Here is a 19,070-nt window from a genome sequence, read left to right as displayed (position 1 = left end):
CAGCCTTCTGAGAAAGCTTTTGTTCTTCCCCATCTCCTCCTGCTGCTAGACAAAGACAGTTGGAGCTCCAGCCACTGTTTTGGACCCTAAAGACAGAAACCAACACTGTGGAAGGAAGAGCTGAGAGATGAGTCTGAAACCTTTTTAACATATATTTAATGTTTTTATATTGACGTATAATCATTTTACATATTTTGGGGGTACATGTGATATTTTGATACTTGTCTACAATGTGTAATGATAAAATCAGGGTATTTGGGATATCCGAAATCTGGAAACTTGATCACACCCCTCAACAGCCAGATTAGCCCTAGAACCCATTTCTGGAATTTAATATAAGAAGAGTTAACCTTTTCTCTCACGTAAGCCATTATAGTTTTAGGTTTTCTGTTCTATGCAGCAAAATCTAAATCTAACAGAGTGTAGATTTCTCAAAACCACTCTTCAAACACCAAAAACTTCAGGTTAAAATATTTCAGTACATTTGACGATACGATATTCATGCGACCCCTTCGCCTACGATCATCTCTCAAACAAACTTTTCTCAATGACCAGTATTCAGATCATAGGATCACTTAAAAATGCCAAGTTTGCTCACTGACTTCTCCACATAAATTATATACTCATGCTGTAAAAAATAAATAGTAACAAAAAATTAGGCTGATTGTTAATAGTTACCATAAAGTCAATGCAGAACATTTCAGAAAAGAATAGATAAGTTCATCAAAGAACACACTTCTTATGAAGTGCAAAGTTTTTATAAAGAACAAAGTGACCTTTTAAAGCCAAGTGGAATATGCCTCAAATTAAAACCAGGGCCTGGCGCGGTGGCTCACGCCTATCACCCCAGCACTTTGGGAGGCCGAGGCAGGCAGATCACTTGAGGTCAGGTTGAGACCAGCCTGGCCAGCATGGTGAAACCCCATCTCTACTTAAAAAAACATACAAAAATTAGCTGGGCGTGGTGGGGCATGACTGTAACCCCTGCTACTCGGCATGAGAATTGCTTGAACCCAAGAGGCGGAGGTTACAGTGAGCTGAGATCACACTACTGCACTCCAGCTTGGAAGACAGACTAAGACTCCAGTGGTTTTTTTTTTTGACACGGAGTCTCGCTCTGTCGCCCAGGCTGGAGTGCAGTGGCCGGATCTCAGCTCACTGCAAGCTCCGCCTCCCGGGTTCACGCCCTTCTCCTGCCTCAGCCTCCCGAGTAGCTGGGACTACAGGCGCCCGCCACCTCGCCCGGCTAGTTTTTTGTATTTTTTAGTAGAGACGGGGTTTCACTGTGTTAGCCAGGATGGTCTCGATCTCCTGACCTCGTGATCCGCCCGTCTCGGCCTCCCAAAGTGCTAGGATTACAGGCTTGAGCCACCGCGCCCGGCGGACTCCAGTCTTAAAAACAAAAAGAAGAAAAAAAATTAAAATCAATGGTGTACCTCAGTATAGGCGGACAAAACAGCACTAGCAAGAAGAGTGTCAGCAATAGGTAAAAATAAAAGGAAATCCTTAAAACACATTAGAATGAGAAGCCTTACAAATGGTCAAGAAAAAGACTTAGGTCAAGTTGTGGGTTGAAGAAAAATTAATAAAGTCGGAAGACAGAAAGATAGAGAAATGTTACTACAGACAAAAGAATCATTTATAGAAAAAAACAGAGTCTAAATTGAAGTTTAAAAAAAGGTAAAAAGGTTGTGGTCACTTATTAAAATCTAGAGGTCTTCTTTTTTGTATTTTGGTGGCACTGTTTTATTTTCCGAGCTCTCAAACTCAAAGGGTTTTAACCCTACCTAAAAAGTGATTTTAGGTAGGGTTAAAAAAAAGCGTATGCCAGGAAAATGACTTAGCATTGACTGAATGTGACTGGAAAAGCCTCATGGTTGAACAGTAACTGCATCTGGCTTCTGAAATTCCTCACCAGTTAATCATACCCATCCAGACTTTTGCTGGCCCCGAAGCTCAGGAGGGATCTACCACACAGAAGGCCCTGAATGTTGCAATCCAAGGAGATAAAAATCCTGACTTGCTGCTACAGGCATCCCCAAGAGAGGAGCAGATGGCTTCTTGTTTTGACCAAATTTGCTTCTGGATGAAAGCAAGAAGGCTGCAGGAAGACTCACATTTACTGCACCCCACACAGGACAGGCCCACCATCAATGCAAGGCCAGCAACAGGGATGGTTCCTGCGTTGGGCCCTGCAGGCACAGGGTAAGGGGGTCTGAGCTCACAAGGGTCATGAAAGTGTAAAAGTTTGAGATCTCAGAAAATAAAATAGCGCCACCAAAATACAAAAAAGAAGACCTCTAGATTTTAGTAAGTGTTTGTCTATAGTAATACTTAGGCCAATTAGTTTCTACGATGCAACACATATATAATTTTGCAAACTACAATTAATTGGGGATGGGAGTGTTTGTTGATGGTCACTATGACACGGAGCAGGGCCTCCATACTTAAAGGATGCTACAGCCCGTGGAATGGTGGTACAAAGAGAAGGAAATCAAGGAGCCTTAGAATAGACGCACCACATGTAAACGTGCTTTTTAAACTATCAACAAGCACAATGGCAGTGTGGTACATATTTTTTAAGATATTATGGTGTTGACTCATTCTGTGCCATCTTGTAGGCACCCAGAAATATGCATGTTTTAGGACATGGTGTTATAGTACGGGCTGGAAATCATTCACATTCTACAGGGGGCATCATTTAGAGTTTAAAAAAATACTGAAGTGTCTTGAGCCTGGTTTTATTAACCCTCAAATGTATGCAATGAGAATGTCCAATCTTTGGATAAACATTGAACTGTCTCATGTAGTGATTATTAAACAACAGCATACCCAAGAGTCATGTCCAGTTGGGGCTGAAACAGATATTTTAACTACGAAAGTCTTATCCAGCACATGGTGGCAGCGAATGCTCAAAAAATTCTTTTATTGTCAACTATGACACAATAGTTTTCACATCAAATGAATACATCCAGCTACCGACAGAGGCTACTCCAGATAATGGACATTAGGTATCAACTAGGTCCTTTAATTTCAACAGTTTACAAGCACTGGGTTAAATTTAAGTGTGAGCCAAGGGACTGTCCCATTTAGAGCTGAAGTGAGAATTCTGACAGTATGACTGACTACAAGTAACCCTTGAAAAGATATTTACTAGAAAATTGAATAGCATGAAACCATCTGCCCACTATCCCAGATCTGGAATATTCAAGTGTTTGAATGGAAATGATGATAAGCAACTGAGAACAAGACAGAGAGAAGAGGGATGACCCTGGGCTATGGCCAGTCTACGCATAAGACAACTCCATGGTGGCCTGGGATGCAAACAGAATCACAATTTTTCTGGTCACCAATGTCCTTTTCCGGGAAAGAGGGAGGCACTGCTGAAGAGAGACCACAAAAATGCTAAATATTTTCTCATCCTCTGTAGTGCATTTATCCTCTGATTCTCATAACATAAAGTCTACTGATTTTTTAAGTTAAAGATGCAACATAAATGTACATACGAAGCGCCAGCACACGGATACGAACACACTTCATTCCTGTCGCTGTCTCACACTGAAAGAGATGCAATTTCTTAAATCTAGCTGAGGGGTTATGTCCTGAAAGGCAGGCCTAAGTGCTGGCCCAGGAACTTTATAGGCCACATCAAAGTTGATCCCCAACCACTGGCACCTTTTGAAGAAGCAGCATTTGTGGTTAGAGGCACAACTTCAGATCGATCCCAAAGTCGGAAAATACACAGAAACTACATTCATTGAGCAGTCTGGTATTCAACCGATTTCTTTCGTAATTGAATGAAGGCATAATAACACTGATGGTTTCCCATCCTCTAAACCAGATGAAAACACAGTAACATAGTTTTTGGCCTGTATGAAGTCAGGATCCACGTCCTTTATAGAACCTACAGGTTATTTTCTCAGCCTCTGGTTACCTGGATAAAAAGCTCTGAGATCCAGTGGCCTATACTTTACATGTTCAGAACTTGAAGAATCCAACAGTCAGAAATCCAGATGACATTTAAAAGATAAACCTTGCTTTCAGAAATCCAAATGGCATTTATCTATTTATTTCTTTATTTAGAAACAGGGTCTGGCTCTGTCGCCCAGGCTGGAGTGCAACAGTGCAATCTCGGCTCACTGCAGCCTCTGCCTCCCAGACACAAGCAATCCTCCCACCTCAGCTTTCGGAGTAGCTGGGACTACAGGTGCGCTACCATGCCCAGCTAATTTTTGTATTTTTTGTAGACACAGGATTTCGCCACGTTACCCAGGCTGGTCTTGAACTCCTGTACTTGGGCAATCCACCGGCCTCAGCCTCACAAAATGCTGGGATTACAGGTGCAAGCCACTGCAATGGCCCAATGACTTTTATAAGGTGACACAAGCTAACTGATGGAAGGCAGGGTGATCCTCAGTGGTCATGGCCAAAGCGTTCAGAACCCCAGAGGCTGAGAGGGAGCAAGCATGCTCTTTTCAAAAAGACTTTCCACAGAATGATTTGTAAAGCAAACTGGGAAAATGGGCAATTAGAGAATGAGGTCCTTCCAGATTTCTTCAAGTTACAAATATCCCAAGAAGCCTGCATCTAGTCACAGAGATGTGAGTTGACACAAAACACAACACTATTCATTCCTCTACTCATGAGTTGTATTTAACAAAGTTCAGCCAGTTTTCAGGGCAGCCACATCTCCCACAGTCTAGAGTCTCCCCCTTTCCAGAGGTCTTTTATTTATTTATTTGTTTGTTTGTTTGTTTGTTTATTGAGTTGCAGTCTCGCCCTGTCACCCAGGATGGAGTGCAATGGTGCGATCTTGGCTCACTGCAACCTCTGTCTCCCAGGTTCAAGCGATTCTCCTGCCTCAGCGTCCCGAGTAGCTAGAATGACAGGCACGCGCCACCACGCCCAGCTAATTTTTTTTCTTTTTAGAGACAGGGTTTCACCATGTTGGCCAGGCTGGTCTCGAACTCCTGACCTCATGATCCACCCGCCTTGGCCTCTCAAAGTGCTGGGATTACAGGCGTGAGCCACTGCACCCAGCCAGGTCTTTAATTTTACAAGGAGTGTTGGGTTCTTGTCAAGACAGTCTCAACCGTCTTTTAAAGAGGTCAAGCCCACCCCACAGCTGGGACAAGTTGTGGCGGTTGTTTCTGGCTGAAAGACTTCCTCCAAATACCCTAGAGAAGCCTTCTCCAATAATTATAGAAGATTCTAGAAAACATCTAACCGTGTTTTGTTGTTGTTGTTTCCTGGAATTCTCTTGATTTTTTTTTCTCTATCCACACATTGATATTATTTGACTTACTAGTAGTAATGCACTACTGTCCCCTAGTTTTACGTTTGGACTTCATGGAAGCCAGCACACAAGCTCAGGCATTATACAGACTTGGTTCTGAATCCTGGGGCTTCTGCTAATCCTTGAGTTATCCTGAGCAATGTATTTATTCACTGTGACCTCAATTTCTTCTTCTATCTTTCTTTTATCCCTTTCTCCATTTTTCCTTTGGCCACTCCAGCAATTTTTCTCTGTATGTTTTTGTTTTTTTTAAAAGTGAGCCAAACAGCAAAAACTGAGATTTTCTGCCTAGAGAAAAAAAGGTAACTTTCTACACAGAGCCTACTAATTTGTAAAGGCCTATAAAATTTACTATCATTAATCTCATATTAAATTGCTGAGGTAAGAGTATTTTTAAAAAGAAATTAACCATGGAAACAAAGTGGTATTGATAGATTTGGTCTCCTGAATACAATTATATCATATATTTGGCATTTAGATTTAGCATTTATAAGATGTCTGTTGCAATATCAACAATTATAACATAAAGCTCCATCTTCAGAATGGGAGAAAGCAAAAATAATTTTAAATATAAATTACTTGACAGTCACTACAGGGAAAAAAAAAGTCCCACTTCAACAGTGAAGTTTAAGTACATTTTTTAAAACTATAATTATAGTATCAGCCGGGCATGGTGGCTCACATCTGTAATCCTAGCACTTTGGGAGGCCAAGGTGGGTGGATCCCAAGGTCAAGAGATTGAGACCAGCCTGGCCAAACTGGTGAAACCCCGTCTCTACTACAAATACAAAAATTAGCCGGGCATGGTAGCATGCGTCTGTAATCCCAGCTACTCAGGAGGCTGAGGCAGGAGAATCGCTTGAACCCGGGAGGCGGAGGTTGCAGTGAGCCGAGATTGCACCACAGCACTCCAGCCTGGCAACAGAGCGAGACTCCGTCTCAAAAAAAAAAAACAAACTATAATTACAGTATTTTTGATATACATAAACACAAACATATATTCAATGCCTTCCCTCCTATCAAGTCCCATGGCTAAAAGAGAACTCTTAAGTCTGACGATGTACACAATGGCAGTGTGCTTGTGGGCCACACTCAGGCTCTCTGTCACGAGCTCCCTCACCCCTAAAATGCAGAGTTGTAAACGATGACTCCCGGGATTCCTCTGGTCGTGCCCAGTGTCAGATCCTCAACTTAGTAGAGTTTACTAACTAGAACCTAGGCCCCTAGACACTCATGCATCAGGGATCCTTAAGGAATCTGTTTTCCTGATACTGGAAAACACTATTATGTTTTATTTATATTTGAGGTTTGATATCATTGTTACCTATATACACAAAACAAATCAAACAAAAAGTGACACCACAGAGAATCCAGTCTGATGTTAAAGTAGATCACTTATAAGCAGATTCCGTTACACTGGCATGGACTAATTTACTTGTCTGAAAAAGCACACGTGGTGTTAAAGCCACCTTTCACTTCATTATTGTGTCCTCCAGATTCCGAGAATGTACAATGCGTATAATCTTATCAAGAAGGTATGCAAAGGAAATATTTTCATGTATAGACTCTTACCAAATTAAAAGTTCCCTTCCAATATTTAAGAACCTAAAATATCAGTTAGAAAACTTCAACCCTATCTGATAGTTTACAATGTAAGGATATATTTGCAAAAAGTTATCTTTATCCAGTTTCACATAGTAAACTTATTTTACTTATTGCACTTGAAAAGTTACACACGATGAACATTCTGGCAAGAGCTGCAGTGCTTTGCAGGGACACAGCAGTGCTTTGTTTTCTGCTGGCAGTGGACAAGCATTCGGTGAGAACCAAGGTGCAGGGTGTTAAGGAGATAGACAGACACAGGGCCTGCAGGCATAAAGCTTTCATGACAGACTCGGAAGGGAAATGGTTAGAGTCACACATAAAATAAGACAAGTTCGGCCGGGCGCGGTGGCTCAAACCTGTAATCTCAGCACTTTGGGAGGCCGAGACAGGCGGATCACGAGGTCAGGAGATCAAGACCATCCTGGCTAACACAGTGAAACCCCGTCTCTACTAAAAAAATACAAAAAAAAAAAAAAAAAAAACTAGCCGGGCGTGGTGGTGGGCAACTGTGGTCCTAGCTACTTGGGAGGCTGAGGCAGGAGAATGGCGTAAACCCGGGAGGCGGAGCTTGCAGTGAGCTGAGATCCGGCCGCTGCACACCAGCCAGGGCAACAGAGCAAGACTCCGTCTCAAAAAAAGACAAGTTCACCAACAACGAGATCATATGGTAAGACACAGACCACAAACAAGTAAAACAAATTCACAAATAAAATAATGACCATGTGTTGTGAATGCTATAAAGGAAACAGAGATCTAGATTAGAACAGGGAGAATGGCAGGAACAGCCAACCCTCATGGGGGCATTACTCTGTGCCCCGCCAGTCCTCACCCTCTGCTAATTCAGAGCGCAAGGCAGACATCAGTAGTGTCAAGTTAGACACAGGAAACTGAAGTTAAGAAGGTTGGAGGGGGCGGGGCGCGGTGGTAAATGACTGTAACCCCAGCACTTTGGGAGGCTGAGGCACGCAAATCACCTGAGGTCAGGACCTCGAAACTAGCCTGGCCAGCGTGGCAAAACCCTGTCCCTACTAAAAATACAAAAATCAGCTGGGTGTGGTGGTGGTACACACCACGCCTGTAGTCCAAGCTACTCAGGAGGCTGAGGCAGGAGAACTGCTTGAACCCAGGAGGTGGAGGTTGCAGTAAGTCCAAGATCTGGGAGATCTGCACTCCAACCTGGGAGACAGAATGAGACTCCCGCTCCAAAAAAAAAAAAAAAAAAAGCAAGAATATAAGTCTCAGCGGCTTTATCATGATGCCCTTTTGTCACCTACCATGTTAGCATGTCAACTTGCTGGAGGCAACAGACTACAGGTGTTCCAGAATGTTCCCTTTCCCTTTACACACATGATCTGGTTTCATACCCAGATTTTCAGAAAGGCACAGACTTACAGGGATGAGAGCGCTTAAAAAACATTTTACAAGCACATGTTCACTTATTTAAAGACATGTCCTCCCTGCCCCCACACAAAGAAATCTTTTTAGAAGGAAAAAAAATGCTTACGATTACCTTCTTTTTTTTTCTAAACTGAGTTGACTTTTTTTTCCTAGACTTACTTCGACTCCTCAAAGACATTACCAAGCAGAGCAAAGATGTACTGTTACAAATAACAACCTTTTCTGTTGTTTAAAGTTATAACACAAAGCATTACAGATACTTTAAACAGATTATTAATAAGCACAATGACATAACAATTGCACTTATGATCATTTAATCCCCCTTAAATTAAGAAGCCCTGACTTGAACATTTATAAAGAGATAAAATGATGCTACTCTAATTGTAGATACGTGTCATTATAAATTTGTCCAAACTCATAGAAGGTACACCAAGAGGGAACCCTAATGTAAACAAAGGACTTTGGGTGACAATGATGTGTCAATGCAAGTTTATCAATTGTGACAGATGTACTCTGCTGGGGGATGTTGATAGTGAGGGAAACTACGCATGGGCGGGGGCAAGACTTGTATGGGAAACCTCTGTACCTTCCACTCGATTTTGTGTGAACGTGAAACTGATCTAAAAAATAAAGTTGAACAAAAAAGAGAAATAAAGCCACAGGACCATTCTCAACCACACTCATCACAGGTATATACACACAAAAACTTCTACTCTTTCCTGCATTTTAATAACAACGGAGTCATTGATCAAATTTAAAAGAAAACAGGAGTTACACATTCACTGTGGTTGAGAGTAATTGCTAAAACTATTAATGGTGCATCAAAGAACTCCTTCCTAGTCGAAGGAGGGGCATGAAAGGAGAGCATGATTTCACTCCTTTCTCAGCCAATCAAGAAAGCATACAGAATAGACGTGAATGAGAGAGGTGTTTTCTTTTAGAGATATTCATTCACCCTTAAAATGTGGGACACTCGCATTTTGTAGAGACACAGTGCAGTTCAGTATCTCAGTTGAGAGTCCCCTCCCACCCCCATTTAATTAAACGCTGAAGTTTGCGTTTCAGAAAGCCCTGAGTTTGCGTGCCAGCTCCATGTACTTGTTTTGCAGCCTTGTTCTTAAATCCTGCAGCTCTTGGTTGGAGCTTCTATTTTGTTCCTGTGAACTGTCCCCACACGCCCGACTCCCACAGAGCGCAGTTGAAGGGACAAGAGGAGAGGACATCGAGGGACACCCATGGTGGCACACACTGGCTCACTCCAGTTCCTGCACAGATCTACGAAAGCTTCAGGGCCTCGTTCACTCCCAGCAAATGCAGCAAATATACAGCACTTAAAGAAGTCACAGAAACATTACTCAAACTGGAAGCAAAACATTATTTTTTTTGTTTACTGATATGTGCTTCCAGCAAATGAGAGAAATGCAACATGAACTAAGATGTTCTGGGTCACACTGGCTACGTAACCTGTTATTTATTTCTCTGTGCCACAGTTTCTTCATTTGTACAATGGGATAATAAAAGAATCCACCTCATCTCGCTGCTGTATTTCACAATGTCCATCTTTGGGCTGGGCACAGTGGTTCACTCCTGTAATCCCAACACTTTGGGAGACTGAAGCAGGCGGATCACTTGAGGCCTGGAGTTCAAGACCACCCTGGCCAACATGGCCAAACCCCATCTCTACTAAAAACACAAAAATTAGCTGGGCCTGGTGGTACATGTCTATAGTCCCAGCTGCTCAGGAGGCTGAGGCACAAGAATCGCTTGAATGTGGGAGGCGGGACTTGCAGTGAGGTGAGATCACATCACTGCACTCCAGCCTGGGCAACAGAGCAAAACTCTGCCTCAAGAAAAAAAAAAAAAAAAAGTAAAATGTCAATCTGTGCAAAGCTTAGAATGCGGCCTGCCTGGCACGTGGTAAGCACTAGACAAGCCTGTGCTCAACAGACTAAAAGGTGTTATTTTGTAATGTTATAATTAAAAGAGCCTACTAAATATTTTTAAATGCCATTGAAAAAATAAATCTTGGCCTAGTTTTGCCTTCTCTATAACGATGGTTTTATGTTTCCAACTTAAGATCAAAATCACAACAATTTTGTCTTTTTGTTTAGTAGGTGTCTTAGTCCATTCCTACTGCCCTAACAAAATACCTTAGATTGGGTAATTTATAAAGAATCGATACTTATTTCTCACAGTTCTGCAGGTTGGGAAGTCCAAGATCAAGGACAAAAGGGGACTAGGGCACTCCCTTAAACCTTTTTTATTTTTTATTTTTCAAAATATATGGAACGCTTCACAAATTTGCACTGTCATTCTTGCATAGCAGCCATGTTCATCTCTCTGTGGTTCCAATTTTAGTATATGTGCTGATGCAGTTAGCACATTATTTCTCTTTTTTTAAAGAGTCAGAGCCTCACTCTTGTTTTTATTTTATTATTTTATTGAGGAGTCTCACTCTGTCACCCAGGCTGGAGTGCAATGGCGCAATCTCGGCTCACTTCAACATCCACCTCCCAGATTCAAGTGATTCTCCTGCCTCAGCCTCCTGAGGAGCTGCGATCACAGGTGCTCGCCACCACGCCCAGTTATTTTTTGCATTTTTCAGTAGAGACAGGATTTCACTATGTTGGCCAGGCTGGTTTCCAACTTCTGACCTCAGGTGATCTGCCTACATTGGCCTCTCAAAGTGCTGGGATTACAGGCGTGAGCCACCACGCCCGGCCAGAGCTTCACTCTGTGGCCCAGAATGGAGTGCAGTGGCATGATCACGGCTCACCCCAGCTTCAAATTCCTGGGTTCCAACCTGTTTCTTTTATTTTTATTTTTTTGTTTTTATTTTTTTTTTTTTCCCAACATGTTTTATAAGGGCACTAATCCCATTAGTGAGGGTGGAACAATCATGACCTCAGCGTTTCCCAAAAGGCCTCAGCTGTTACTCAATACTATCACACTGGGCATTAGGTTCCAACACAGGAATTTTGGTGGAACACATATATTCAAACCACAGCATAGGGTCACTTTAAACTTACAATTCTATAAACAGTTCTGACTACAAAACTAGACGAATGAAGAGAAGAAGCAACACCTCCATGCTACTGGGATAAAATTTCCAAAGACCTCACTACAACAGTTACCAACAAAGAGGATTTTGAATTAGTACAAATTCACAGATTTTGGGGGTAATCCAGACTAAAAGAGTTTTACTTCACTAATTTAAGCCTGTGTTTTCAAATGAAGGGCAGTATCACATGCAAATACAACACATATATCCAAATTCCTAACTGGGTCCTAAGTAGGATTGGCTTTACTTTGCAAGGCTCTAGAAGAAAGATAGCCAAAGTTGTATTACAAGATTGACAGCCTAGGCTTTTAAAACACATCCTGACATTGACACGAAGACCTCAGGGTGAGTGTGGGGTCAACAGTTATCACCAAAAATATGGCCTTCTGTTCCATGTACTAACACATTGATCTGTTTTATTTAGATCCTGAGTTTAGTGACCTCAAGAATTATTTACCATAGTGAACAGAGAAAATTTCCATATTTGCCAAGGCTTTCTTTAAGAAAGAGCTGGGCCGGGCACAGTGGCTCACACCTGTAATTCCAGCACTTTAGGAGGCCAAGGTGGGAAGATCACGAGGTCATGATATCGAGACCATCCTGGCTAACACGGTGAAACCCCGCCTCTACTAAAAACATAAAAAATTAGCCAGGCATGGTGGTGGGCGCCTGTAGTTGCAGCTACTCGGAAGGCTGAGGCAGGAGAATCACTTGAACCGGGAGGCAGAGCTTGCAGTGAGCTGAGATCTGGCCACTGTACTCCAGCCTGGGCGACAGAGCGAGACTCCGTCTCAAAAAAAAAAAAAAAATTTACTGAAGATAACCAAAGTTGAACAGAAAACAGGTGATTAATAACTGACACTCAAAAAGAACATTCCACATATTCTTTGAAAACGCATGGAGTCATATCAATATTTAAATACAGTTCACTATGAGTCATGTTTAAATAGTCATATAACTGATGCCATACATCAGATATTTATCAGAAACTATGAACTATTCATGGTGCTGGAAAATAAGATGACAAACTAGGGAAGAGATGGCAGGAGATGAAGAGGAAAAGTAGGTCAGGTTCAGATTTGGAACGAATGCGGTGATGCTTCAGTACATTCAGATGAGACTATTTGGAGATCAGACGAGCATTTTTATCCCAGCTTCCGTGGGTTCCGCAGAGCACTTGCATCAAATGCTAGACACACAATACTAAAGGTTTCTCCTCACTGTTCTGAAGCTTGACGTTATCTCCCTTAACACTTAACTACAGGTTTCATCAAATAAACATCAAATTATTTCCAAGATAAACATCAGTAGGTGTTAGTTGAAAGGAAGAGGAGGGAGGCTCAGCTTCTTCATTTCTTTGAAGCTTTATTTTGGTTTCAATAAAAAAAAACTCAGATGGCCAGCTATGTAGACTGAACTGACTGAACAGTGACCACTTTTCCCGCATAAGACAGCTGACATAAGGAAGACAACCAAATGAATCTGGAAGATTTCAAAGAAAACGTCCAGTGCTGTACTGAAAAAAAGAGAGCAGTTTAAACAGAAAAAAAAAATATTAATAGAAAGGCACCTAGACAAACAAGTCACAAACCAAATAAAGTGTCAATAGGAGTGCCAATCAAATTATATATATCCATCCAAAAGAGAGACGGTGACTGAGAACAAGAATCCCCCAAATAAGCATTTATGTAATTAAAGAGCCTCTTAACATACGTTGTGTTTCATACGTGCTTGGTGAACACTGATAACTACAGGTAATCTTATTTTAGAAAGCAATGTCAGGGGGCCAGACACAGTGCCTCATGCCTGTAATTCCAGCACTTTTGGAGGCCGAGTTGGGTGAATCACTTGAGGTCAGGAATTCAAGACAAGCCTGGCCAACATGGTGAAACTCTTGTCTCTACTAAAAATACAAAAATTAGCCAGGCGTGGTGGTGCATGCCTGTAGTCCCAGCTACTCGGGAGACTGAGGCAGGAGAATCACTTGAACCCGAGAGATGGAGGTTGCAGTGAGCCACTGCACTACAGCCTGGGTGGCAGAGCGAGACTCCATCACAAAAAAAAAAAAAAAAAAAAAAAAAAGAAAGCAATGTCAGGGGACACTCACCTAGCAAGAATCAGATTACAGAACCTGTTTAAGCATCTTATTTCCAGAGACCTGTAATGTGTGCAAGCGCAACCATAGATTTAGGCAGTTTTCTTTCTTCAAAATGAGTCATACCCAAGTCACTAATGTTAAGAATGGGTTTTCAGTCTGTGCTTTAATCCAGAAAAGCATTCTGGGTGAGCTCAGTGAGAGTTCTTTGGGTCCTTTATTAGATAGCCTTATCACCTTTCTTTTGTTTTGTTTTGTTGTTTTGAGACAGAGTCTCACTCGCCCAGGTTGGAGTGCAGTGGCGCAATCTCGGCTCCCTGCAGGCGCCCGCCACCAAGCCTGGCTAATTTTTTGTGTTTTTAGTAGAGACCGGGTTTCACGTGTTAGCCAGGATGGTCTCGATCTCCTGACCTCGTGATCCACCCGCCTGCGCCTTCCAAAGTGCTGGGATTACAGGCTTGAGCCACCACACCCGGCCCCTTATCACCTTTCTTTACAATACCTCCATCAAGAATTCTTGGTTGTTTACTACCCCGTGGGCTGGTAGATTTCATTAGCTTTCAAAGTATACAGAAAAATCTCAGCTTTTGAAAATTCCAGAGGAATGACACAGTAGCACAAGCAGCTTTTTAAATATACAGAATTGTGATTTATTTACATCAAGACTGCCTATTAAGAATTTTTTCCTGAAGATTAGAGGATAGCAAGAAAACTACTAAAAACATTTTTTTCCCTTAAGATATGGGTCTAGTTAAGAGTGCATTGCTCACCGTATTTGAACCACTCAACTTTCAGATATCAGGGTCTTCATATCTTTAATTCCTATTATTAAAATATTTCTGGTTTTTTTTTTCCCCAACAATAACATGAAAAATAAACTCTTAGGACCTGCTCTCAGGACACATTCAGTAGCCATCTAACTACACCGGAGATAATATCAACAAGGAGTGAACATTTTATCAATCAAGAAACTAACTCTCGGCTGAGCGTGGTGGCTCACGCCTGTAATCCCAGCACTTTGGGAGGTGGAGGCGGGTGGATCACCTAAGGTCAGGAGTTCGAGACCAGTCTGACCAACATGGTGAAACCTCGTCTCTACTAAAAATACAAAAAATTAGCCAGGTGTGGTGGCGGGCACCTGTAATCCTAGCTACTCCAGAGGCTGAGACGGGAGAATTGCTTGAACCTGGGAGGCAGAGGCTGCAGTGAGCCAAGATCACACCATTGCACTCTAGCCTGGGCAACAAGAGTGAAACTCCGTCTCAAAAAAAAAAAAAGAAAAGAAACTTGCTCTCTGGATAACCTGCCCAAGATCCCTACAAATGTAAATACTGGTTTAAATACATGTAATAAAAAATCATTTTTGCTTTTCTTCCCCAAGGTAGTATAGTCTTAAAGACTAAACACAAGGCTGGGAGTGTCCAGTCTTTTGGCTTCCCTGGGCCACATTGGAAAAAGAATTGTCTTGGGCCACACATAAAATACACTAACAATAGCTAATGAGCTAAAAAGGAAAAAAGGGAAAAAAAAGTCTCATGTTTTAAGAAAGTTCACAAACTGGTGTTGGGCCACATTCAAAGTAGTCCTGGGCAGAGGACTGTACAATCTTGGACTAAAGCAGTGATTCACAAAGAGCAATTACTCTGGGCCAAGTAGTGTCTGAAGGTCTAGGAAAACAAAAATCAGGCAGGGTTCCTACATCCAAGGAGTTTCCCTATGGGGTCATGAGAAACAATCATCAAGTTCAGATGGTGGGTAGTATAAATCAGGCTGGAGGGGGAAGGCTAGAAGAATGATAAAATACTAGTTACCAGTCCTGCCCTATGTTTGTTGACAGATTTCATTTCAAAAAACATCATGGTCAAGAGTCCAGCTACCTAGGTAGGCTATTTGCAACTCAAGAGAAAGGAGCACTTTTGAGCAAAAGTAACATCTACATCTGAATAGGGGTGTAAGGAAACGTAATGCCTATGAAAAACATAAATAGCAGGCCAGGCACAGTGGCTCATGCCTGTAATCCTAGCACTTTGGGAGGCCAAGGCGGGCTCACCACGAGGTCATGAGATCGAGACCATCCTGGCTAACATGGTGAAACCTCATCTCTACTACAAATACAAAATATTAGCCGGGCGTGGTGGCGGGCGCCTGTAGTCCCAGCTACTTGGGAGGCTGAGGCGGGAGAATGGCGTGAACCCGGGAGGCGGAGCTTTCAGTGAGCCAAGATCGTGCCACTGCACTCTAGTCTGGGCGACAGAGCGAGACTCGTCTCAAAAAAAAAAAGAAAAGAAAAGAAAAAGAAAAAGAAAAACATAAATAGCAGATGGGAGCAACAGCAATTCTTCCTGTTTCTCAAGCTGAGTGGCCCATGTTAATGCAGTTAGCCTGCCAGGTGAGAGCTCCAGCGGGAGACAGCTCCCCAAGGAGTCAGACAGTAACTACAAACACTGTTCGAGAGCTAAAGCATATTCTTACTGTGTTTTAAGAACTAGCTATTCTTGGAAATATTTTCCTTCAGTTTCTAATCTCCAAATACCTTCTTTTCGATGGAAATTTAAGATGTGTAAATCTCTTATCTGTCCAGTGATTAAGACCTTTGAACTAAATGTAATCGATGCCGAATTCTTCCATATTCTCTACACTGATATTTACATACTTTAAATAACAGCCAATTGAACTGGAATATCTCACAGGGCTTAGTCAGGCAAAAGAAGTGGATGGAGGGACAGACTGAAGAAAAAGAATATAACTGATCCGAGTAGTAAACCTAATGACTCTCTGCTGTATCTCTACCACCTGTATCTACAGACCAACATTTGCCTCGCTGTAATTACTGATTCCTTTGTTTGCTTTCACCCATCATAGGCTACTTAAAGGAGCTGCGTCTCCCAACTTCATCAATAAACAAACGTGAATTCTGCAATATTTTAATGTGGTTTGTATGTTCCCATGTCGCATTCATAGGGTAGAAAAACCTCATGTCAGCTATTCATTTGTATACAAAAAAAACAAGTTTTCAACATATTCTTAGCATGTTGAAGCCACTTGAACCACTTTGACAAAGTTTTACCCGAGAAATACATGAACAGATGCCACTGATCTTTCATTTGAAGAACAAATTCATCACAAAAGCAATTATTTGTACCTTTTAACTATATAATTTCTTTTTTTTTTTACTTACGGCTTCAAATGTGTAAGTGTGTATCTTGCTCGTCCAATCCAATAACATATTTATAGAGCAGAAATAGAAGAATCTTCATACAGTTGAAGTATGATGTGTGCCTGCAGTAGCAGAAAACTGACACCTACACGGAACATTGCCTAAAGTTGAGAAGTGGTAGAATCTAAACATCTACCAATCACTCCTTCGGTTTGTTTGTATTTTCCAGTTTTGCTTTTTTGTTTGTTTGGGTTTTTTTTTGTTTTTTGTTTTGAGACTGAGTCTCACTCCGTCGCGCAGGCTGGAGTGCAGTGGCGCGATCTCAGCTCACTACAACCTCCACCTCCCTGGGTTGAAGCGATTCTCCTGCCTCAGCCTCCGGAAGAGCTGGGACAATAGGCGTACGCCACCATACCCAGCTAATTTTTTTGTATTTTTAGTAGAGACGGGGTTTCATCATGTTAGCCAGGTTGGTGTCGAACTCCTGAACTCAGGCAATCCATCTGCCTCAGCCTCCCAAAGTGCTGGGATTACAAGTGTGAGCCACTGTGCCCAGCCTGTATTTTCCAGCTTTAAAACCAAAATGACACCATCACTATCACTAGCAAATCACATCAGAAGGTTTAAAAATAAAAATAAAAAGAAAATATCATCTACTTGGAAATACACATCAAAAGGCATATCAGTCACCCAGTTACTCATCTGTGTCATAAATTGCTATTCAACCATCGATACTGTGTCATTCCAGCTAAGTACACAACCTACAAGATGAGCCAAGGCTTCCAAACAAAACATATGGTACGGTCTGTGAGAAATCAGGAGGCAGTATGGTGCATTAGAAACATTAAGATAAAAAATGAATTGCAAAGAACTATCACTGCCCTTCCCATTCTACTATCCACCTTAAATCACACTGACATGGCCCTCTGGACTAGATGACCCACAGCCAGCCCCTTCAGCTCTTACCCAGGGAGTATCTGCTGTATGTTAGGGGAGGAAAACAAAGAAGGGGAAGGAGATAAAGGAGTCTCAGTTGAAGAGGATGCCACTGGCTAATTCATGAGCTGAATTCATTTAAAATGAGACAATTTTCAGACCAAGTATTGATTTAATAAAGTGCCAAGTGTTCATGGCATAGATTATATCGATGGTATGAGAATGTCTTATACTTCAACCCAGTTCACAGGTATAGACAATAAAGACCCCTACCATCACCTCAACTACAACTACAGTTTTAATATGCAAAGCAGAAGCCTATGAAAATGAAAATTTTGCAAATAAAGGATCAACATCCAGAAATGTTTTAGAATGAGTAAACTGTATTGCTAGAATTAGACATGCTTACGGGAACCCTGCATTATTATTTAACTACAGGTTACTTTAGAAATCAATTTCATACCATTGTGAAAAGTTACAAATTTTTTTTTATTTAATAAGAATTCCATCAATAAGAATCAGCTAAAGAAAACTAGACACTGATCTGAGGAAAGATCTCAAGATGGACACAAAAATATTTCTCTCTAATAATCCTATTTAAAACTAAGGCCGATGGCACTCAGAAATGAGACAGCAGAAGGTGAATGTTGACCATCTAAGAGGTATGTGACATGTAAGAGGAGGGGAAATAAATCACAAATGATGTCTTAGTTGTGCCCCTACCTCCTCCTCCAAAAAAAAAAAAAAGAAAAATCCACTGTGGTATTTGCCAAAGGTTCATTACAAGCTGGTTCCTAGATGTGAGAGTAAAGAAAAGGACAGCATTCTGAAATATGCCTTATTTGCACAGCGTGATGTCACATGGCCGTGAAACATGCCTTTCCACGTATCCAGCCCTTTACTGGACCACAGGTTCAGTTAGGTGCTAGAAAGTGACATCCAAAGATGAACAAAGCAAGGTCCTAACCTCGCAGAACTCACAATGCAGAGTAAGTAGTCACAGCACAGAATTAGGGCTAAATTCATTTTTACTTCGTTAGGTTTATAATTGACTAATGTGTAAAGATTTCAAGCCACCTGCTTCTCTAGGGGCCTGATATTCGCAACTTCACAAAGGCTGTTACTAAAATGCACTCAGTTAAGTTGTTCAATAATGATTGATCCAAAGCAGACTAACAGCATTCAATAACCTGGAAGGACATCCTCAGCTTTCACTCATCGTGTTGTGTTTCTGAAAAGTTCCCACAATGTAATACTATTTGTCTCCCTCAAATAATACACAGTTTCATTTTTCATTTCAGACTCTACCTTGGGAGGACGCTCAGATGCATGAGCCGTCAGTACTCATTACTTGTAATGTCTCAGGGCTTTAGGACAATTACTACTAAGGTTATTGCCTGGAAACAGAATAATTACTCTAACTGGAGTTCATCAGCTACTCATCTTCATAGTAAGCACAACTGATGAGGCGAAATTTTGGCCCATTTATGGAAGTCATCTCAGCTGCCAAAGGTGATGTTCA

The 19,070-nt window shown here is 41.6% G+C and overlaps 1 protein-coding gene and 1 non-coding gene across 2 annotated transcripts in view; both read right to left on the bottom strand.

The window, feature by feature from the left end:
* Positions 1–19,070, bottom strand: part of BASP1 (brain abundant membrane attached signal protein 1) — a 60,552-nt gene that overhangs the window by 26,481 nt on the left and 15,001 nt on the right. The gene's annotated exons all lie outside the window — the stretch shown is intronic.
* On the bottom strand, positions 10,577–10,681 carry LOC116275101. The gene has a single exon (XR_004184065.1). It is a non-coding gene; the product is annotated as a U6 spliceosomal RNA (small nuclear RNA).

The sequence above is a fragment of the Papio anubis genome, chromosome 5, assembly GCF_008728515.1.
Source record: "Papio anubis isolate 15944 chromosome 5, Panubis1.0, whole genome shotgun sequence".
NCBI lineage: Eukaryota > Metazoa > Chordata > Mammalia > Primates > Cercopithecidae > Papio > Papio anubis.
The sequence above is the reverse complement of the archived record's forward strand: the minus strand, read 5'-3'. Positions and strand labels throughout refer to the sequence as shown.